This window comes from Vulpes lagopus, chromosome 17 (genome assembly GCF_018345385.1).
Source record: "Vulpes lagopus strain Blue_001 chromosome 17, ASM1834538v1, whole genome shotgun sequence".
Classification (NCBI taxonomy): Eukaryota; Metazoa; Chordata; class Mammalia; order Carnivora; family Canidae; genus Vulpes; species Vulpes lagopus.
Genome location: NC_054840.1, coordinates 5,370,192 through 5,377,796, shown reverse-complemented (window position 1 = coordinate 5,377,796; position 7,605 = coordinate 5,370,192).

Below are 7,605 nucleotides of genomic sequence, written 5' to 3'. Positions count from 1 at the left end.
AGGATCATGACCAGAGCTGAAGGAAGGCGCTTAACCGACTGGGCCACCCAGGCACCCCCTGCAGAGCCTCATCGTGCCCTCCAGCCACAGCAGGCCCTCTCGCAGGGCTGGGGGTGGGGAATGCTATAAACTAGGGTCACTCAGACTCAAGATGCAGGAGGATTGCAGATTTCCAAGTCGGCATATATAATTAAGTAAACAAATATCAAGAATATCTGGGCGTCGGTATGTAGCCAAGGTGGAAAATTAATGTTGATTTGGAAAATACAAGCAAGGCAGATGCTAATTTTCTTAGAATTAAAATAAGGACTCTTTTTTGGCTTGTTTCATTTTGTTTTATTTTGTGTGCAGAGATCTCTGAATTGTCACTATGGGGTATTTGCCTGTAGTTATGTTGCTGCACTGTTCACCTCGTTCACAGTCTTTAGATAATGCGCTCTACTTGGTGGTGGGTTCGATTCGATTTCAACAAATTCACATTTTGCGAAATGCATCTCGTGTTTTTTTTTCTCTGATGCTTTTTTTTTTTTTTTTAAGAAAGATTCTGTGGTCAAAACAAATTTAAAGTCCTCTTCTCCTCCGCAGCTCAAGGCACTTATTTTTATTTGTTTACTTGTGATGATTTACTGCTGACTGCTCTGTGCCTGGCACTGTGCTAAGTGCTTTTTATGCATTCTATCATTTAGTTCTTGCGCTGTAACTGTGAGGCGTGTGCCCATCAGAACCGGGGGATCAGAAGAGTGAAGTGATGATCCCCATCATGAGTAGTGATTGAGCCAGGATTTGGAAACAGATCTCTTGGGTCACTTAACCCCTGGGTATTGCCTTCTCAGCATCATGAGTCTTCTGAGCTAACATTTATACCGCAAGGCTTGTCAAACCAGTTGGCACAAAATCTTTTACTGTTGGGTGTGTGTGTGTGTGTGTGTGTGTGTGAGAGAGAGAGAGAGTAAGTGGTGGACTATCTTGAGAAATGTGTTTCCAATGAAGCACATGCTGGAAAAACATAAAAACTGGAGAAAAGTGACCCAAATATATCCGTTTAAATTGGTGAAAAGGATCTTTTTTTTTTTTTTTTTTTTACAAAAGTACCACTAAAATATCACCTAAGACAATCAAATTCTTTGTAATTAATAAGAAAGTCTTTTAAAAAAGCAATTTGATGGTGATGGTTTGGGATGACCCTAGAAGCAGAGCCTGAGCTGGGCCTGCCTGGGCGGGACACTGATGTAGGAGGGGGGGCCACGAACTAGGGCAGGGCAGGGGATGAGGCCTGGGCAGGGGCCTGCCTTCGACTTGATCCCCTGGGGAGCCCTGGAGCGTGAATTGCACCCGTCGTTTGTCCCATATTGAGGCAAGGGGCCTGGCCTTTGCGGGCCTGTGTCCGGCAGTCATGGCCTAGCTCCTGTGTGTGGTGGGTGGGAGGGCAAGACTTCCTGAGAGAGACAGCTCCTGTTGGCTGGAGGCGAGTCTCCGGAGGAGGAGCACAGCACCTTGGGGTGACTGGGGCCTGGGGGGCAAAGCAGACCTGGGCGACACCAACAGCACTCACCATATCCTCCCCACGCACTCGCCAGGCCCACTGGCTTCTTATGTTGTGTTCACTGCACCGCCATGGGGGTTCTTGAGGATCCGTTTGGGGTCACGGTTTCTAAGGGAAAGCTGCAAGGACAGATTTGAGGGGCGCCGTCCCCTGCTGCAGCTGGCCCAGGCAGCACCGACACTCGATGGGGCCCCCGCGGGCGCTTGTGCGGCTGCAGGGCCGGGTGCAGGTGCAGCGGGGCACCGGCCGCTGAGGGCCGCAGCCAGTGTCCCCCAGCCCCTCGTGTGGCCTCGGGCCTAGCTCTCAGGGCCCTCGGAGCCCTTACTCCGGTCGGTGTGCCAACCGTCCAGCGTGTGCCCACTGCTCTCCTGGCACCAGCAGCGCAAGCCTCACTCGGTGGCTGTCACCGGGCGGCTAAGATGACCCTCTTGGGGGGAACTGGGGCAGTCGGGCCCACGGAGGCCAGGGCTGCAGGCGTCCGAAGCACCCATTTCCCAGGTGCGTCTGAAAGTGCCGGTAAGTGAGGGACCTTCGACTCCTACCGCCTGTTTTCTAGGCTCGGGTATTCCACCTCTTGAGGTTAGCATCCCCTCCTGGCCGTTGGTTCCAGGGAAATACCCTTGCAGGCCAGTACCCCCATCGTTGGGGGTTGTTACCTCCAAGCTGGGGGCTCCGCGGCCCCTTCAATAAGCCATTCTACTCCCCTCTAAGGGGTCAGCACCTACTGGAAGGCACAATATGTGGTAGGGTCCGTGGATCCCTTTGTTATTTTCCCATGAACTCACCCCCTGCCATGGACTTGGCCGTAAAGGGGGTCGTTTGGTCTGAGCCGATATTATATGAGCTCCCCTGTTGGTAGATTAGCCTTTGGGGGGTCGTCCTGGCTGAAATACTACAGGCAAGAAAGGCAAATCCTTACCCGTTCAGGAGGAAACACCTAGGGTGGGAGGCTATGATGTGATCACCTTGCCACCAAGTGGTTGGGGAGCCCTTTGACGGCATGTGCCACGCCAGGGGCTCAGCATTCGTCTGCGTGCTGCAAGGGCGGGTCTGGGCAGTGGTCACTTTGACCCAAGAGAGCCCGTGCGGTAGGGTTCATGCACACCCCCTCGTCTGCCATCGTGGCTACTCTGGTCATGAGCCACTGCACAGGCTCTTGGGTGGCTGAGACCGTCGCTGGCTGGGTCATCCTGTCCACTGTTTGTTTAGTGTCTCTTCTGTGACGGTGCTCTCTGGCTGGCATACGGTGCCAAAACCTCCATCCTCCCACCAACCCATTCGTGTGCTTCTTTTCCGGACCTCTCTACTCTCAACTTTATAATCTTGCTTCTTCCCGGTTCCTAAGCCATTTGCTTTCCCAGTCAGTCTGAGTCTATGATTCATATCACCTTTCCCTTCACACCAAGGTCACGCGCAGGTGCGGTGGTACCGGACCAGGTCCTGAAGCTCTGCCCACCAGGAGGATGTTCTCCGTCCTCTGTCTTTCTAATGCTCTGACCATCCAGCCACACATCCTTGAGTGTCATGTCAACACCACCCTAGATCGACAATATGATTTTACAAAAGCCAAAGCTGTGGCCTGGGTTTCATCAGCGTCACCGTTCACAAGGGATAGGTGACATCTGGGCTGCCCACTATCCCAACACACTTCTTATTTGAGGAGACGCTCAACCATAGTGAGGGGTCGAGCTCCAGCTTCTGCTGCAGAAGCCAGGGGAGGTGGGCATTGCGCTGCCGTGTCCCTGGCGGAGAGAAGGGCCAGGCAGTCACCTCTACCAGTTGTTGACCCTCAAGCGGGGTCAGACACCACCATCAGTCCCTGGGCTGCAGCCACACGGCCACAGCCACAGCAATAGGGATGATGTGCCAAGAGGTGGTTTCTGTGAAAAGTTCTTGGCTACGCTTTCCTCCCTTGTTTTTTCAGGGATCTGGATCTCTGGCCTTTCCTCAGTTCTGTCTGCCAACCCAAGATTGTTCCCAATGATTTCCTTTTTGTACTGAATAATTCAGAATCAGTTTCTGGTTTTGCAACCGAGAACCAGGACTAATATACACTCCTCTGTTTGCAATAATCAAGTGTCTGACAGGTGGGTGGTGCTAGGTACAGACACAGGAAGATACCAACCGTGGCCCACGGAAAGAGAAATACCAGGATAGAGCAACTGGACGAGCCTGTATGGCAGACATTCAAGGTGGGGAAGGGTCCCTTTAAAGGGGAGAGACTTGAATTATGTCCAAGGTAGCTGATAACTAGTTATTGAAGTTACCAGAACACACTGGCACCATATTTACCCCGATTATCTTTTGTTTGTAGACTCTGGGCATCAAAGTCGACCTAATGTGACCTATTAGCTCTCATTATCTTCCAGCTCACATACCTTTCTTTCCCATCCTATGAAACAGTTTGAAAAGGAGAAATAATCATACCTGTAGGACCACATTCAGCAGCCCAACAAAAATTTTCTTGTTTTCTTTTTCAGATTAATATTTTCCTTAAATTCACTTCCAGACCACTCTGAAATCCTTATTTTGTCCCTCCCTCCTTCCTTCCTATTCTCTTTTTTCTTTCAAGATTTTCATCTTATGAATGCTGTTATTCAAAATATTATTTCACTTTAATATATATCCATTTTAGAGGAATTAGAACAGGCAAGAAAACGTAAAACAGAAAGCAATAGTCATCAGTATCATTCTTGCCATAGGTTTTTTTTATTTTTGGTTCTTTGGTATATTGCCTTCAAGATTTTTCTCCTGTTCATTCAAATCTATATTAACAAAAGTGATGAAGAATTAGTAACGTGAAAAGATTTATGCATATACAACTTATGTTTGTATAATAAGTATATAATCTGCTTTACCCACTTAATATTTTCATTTTCTATTTTATAAAATCATTTGAAGATGTCATTTTTATTACATAATATTATAGTATATGATAGAACTTTTTATCCATTCCTCTAACAACATTTGAATTGTTTTTGAAATACTACAATCAAAATAATATTATGAGGGCACCTGGCTGGCTCAGCTGGAGAAGCATGCCAATCTTGACCTTGTGAGTTTGAGTTCCTTGTTAGGTGTGGCAATGACTTAAATAAATAAGTGAACTTTAAAAAACAACAACTGAAAAACAGAGGCACCTGGGTGGCTCAGTTAAGCATTTGATTCTTGGTTTCTGCTCGGGTTGTAATCTCGAGGGCTGTGAGATGGAGTCCCGTGGCTGGCTCTGTGTTCAGCAGGGAGTCTGCTTGAGAGTCTCTCCCCCTTCCTCTCCCCCTCCCCCTATTTGTGCACTCTCTCTCCCTCTTTCTCTAAAATAAATAAATAAACATTTTAAAAAAACCAAAATAAAATAATATTATAAATGTTTCATTTGTTCGTGAATCTTTCCCCACATGTCAAGTTGCCCTTTTATTTTAGCAGAACTACAATTTTATGGGACATAAAAATGTTGGGGCACCTGAGTGGAGTGGTCAATTGAGAGTCTGAGGCTTGGTTTAAGCTCAGGTCATGATCTTAGGGTCGTAGGATTCAGCCCAGTGTTGGCCTCTACACCTGGCACGGGGCCTGCTTGGGATTCTCTCCTTCCCTCTCCCTTTGCCCCTCCCTGCTACACTCCTGCCCCTCAAATAAATAAATAAATCTTTTAGAAAGAGAGATATAAAAATGTTAAGTTTATTAAAGCACAGTGCCACATGGTTTTCAGAAAGTTTGCACTATTTTATACTCTACTTGCATGAGTATCAATCTCAATACCGTAATTTTAAAGAGTTATAACATCCTGGATAATTATAATTTCAGTGTTGTTTTAACAACCTTTAAATTTATGTATTCTGTTCCTGTTTTGATAATCAAAGTTGTCACTCATCTGTCATTTCAGATTTACAAATGTAAAGCTTGGTCGGGGAGAAGTATAGATGATTTTTAGAATATATTCTCTATCAGAATAATGTCTAGCCTGAGTTAACATTTTTTAGGAAAGCAGAAGGACTACACTGACTGTATTTTCTTTATATGACTTTGATAACCCCATGTGCATGTTGTCTGTTTTATGTATAAGCAAATTATGTAGATGTGTTTTCTATATCAGGTTTTAGACTGTCCACTTCTGGACCCTCTTTCAAACTTAGGTAGTTTAATCGGATTCTAAAGATCATAAAAGTCTTTCCTTGTCTCCCAAAGGCAGTTTTCCCCAAAGCTGTTCGAAAGCTATAAAACTAGCAATTACTAGATAAGGTCCACTGGCAAAATTAGACATTTGGGGCTGTTAAGTTACATGATTTGTATAGAAAAGGATTTCCAAAAACTCTGAAGTAGCATTTGAAATACCACTAACGCAGACAACATGTGGAAGAGAAATTGCTTTTGGTTTCCTTTCTCTACAAAGATGTTGATTCTAAATTACCTGGATGCCCACATAGTAAGAATATTTTGGATAACATTTTTCAAGCTAAGTGCAACCATGTCCTTAAAGTCTGTTACTATAATATCTAAGATGGGACAAGATTTTTTTTTCTTAAAGATTTTATTTATTTATTTATTTGAGTGAGAGAGAGAGAGAGAAAGAGAGAGAGAAAACATAAGCAGGTGGAGAGGGAGAAGCTGACTCCTCGCTGAGCAGGGAGCCCGATGATGCAGGACTCGATCCCAGGACCCTGAGATCATGACCTGCACCAAAGGAAAATGCTTCACTGACTAAGCCACCCAAGTGCCCCTGTGACAAGATTTTAAAGCAGGAACCTTCAGATGCAGGTTTGTCACCTACACTTTTGACCCACTATCCCTGGTTTGCATTTTGAGAAATATTTTTTTTTAGAACTTGCTGACCAACATCCTTCCTTTCCACCCAAGTCTACTGTTAGCTGGTGAGCTCCAGGACTCCCTAATATCCAGGACTCATACACACAAATAAATGCATGCATGGAATTGTATCATGTCCTCCCTCAGCTTCCCTTCGCTGTATCACTCACTCCATCAAAAACAAACAAGAAACAGGGGCACCTGGGTGACTCAGTTAAGCGACTGATTCTTGGTTTCAGCTGGGGTCCTGATCTCAAGGTGGTGGGACTGAGTCCTGACTCAGGCACTGTGCTTACTGGAATCTGCTTCTCCTTCTCCCTCTGCCCCTCCCTGCGCACTGTCTCTCCCTCCCAAATAAATAAGTAAATCTTAAAAAAAATAATAAACCAAAACAACCAAGAAAGAAACAAATCAAATTAGGGACTTCTGCATCTTCTGGTGCAACTCAATATGATATCCATAAATGAAGCATGAACCATTGCTTAGCATCCTATGAAGTACTCCAGTCTAGAGGAATTGACTTGAGTGGAGGGTAGAGTAATGCTTCAATTCTTTATGCTTTCATGAACTAAAAGCTAGGTGCTGGATTCGAGCAAGCTTTATCTTTACATCTACATTAACTATGGGTTTATAAAGGTTCTGGCCATTTAAAAATATTGCTCGATGACATTGAAACTAGAAGACAATGCTGAGAAAGTAACCAACAGTTACACGATTTCATGATATTAGTATGAACAGAATAATTGAGTTTTTTTTTTTAAAGCAGTGAAGGTGCCAAAGACATTATAAATCAGCGTTATTTGGAGGGAAAGTTGGCAACATGTATCCAAGGCCATAAAAATGTCCATCCTTCTTGACTCAGCAATTTCACTACTAGCAATTTATCTTGAGAAAACAATGATAGTCTTGCAAAAAGATTTACATGCAAAATGTCCATCGTATCATTATTTATAAAATAAAAAATTGGAAATAACCTGAAAATCCAGCAATAGGGAAATACTAGATTGAAACATAAGATTGATGATATTCAACTATTTTGACATGCAAAAGTGGCAAATTTCTGTAGTTCAACCGTAAATATATATCCAACATATTTTTTAGACCCTCTTTTTAGACCAGATACATCAATAAAGAATCATGTAGTAGAAGAATACTTAATGATGTGAAAAACATCACAACATATTGATTAGAGAGGGAAAAACAATCATATAAGAAAAGAGTGAAAAAGATGTGTCCTTGTTTTAGTGACTGGATAAACACCT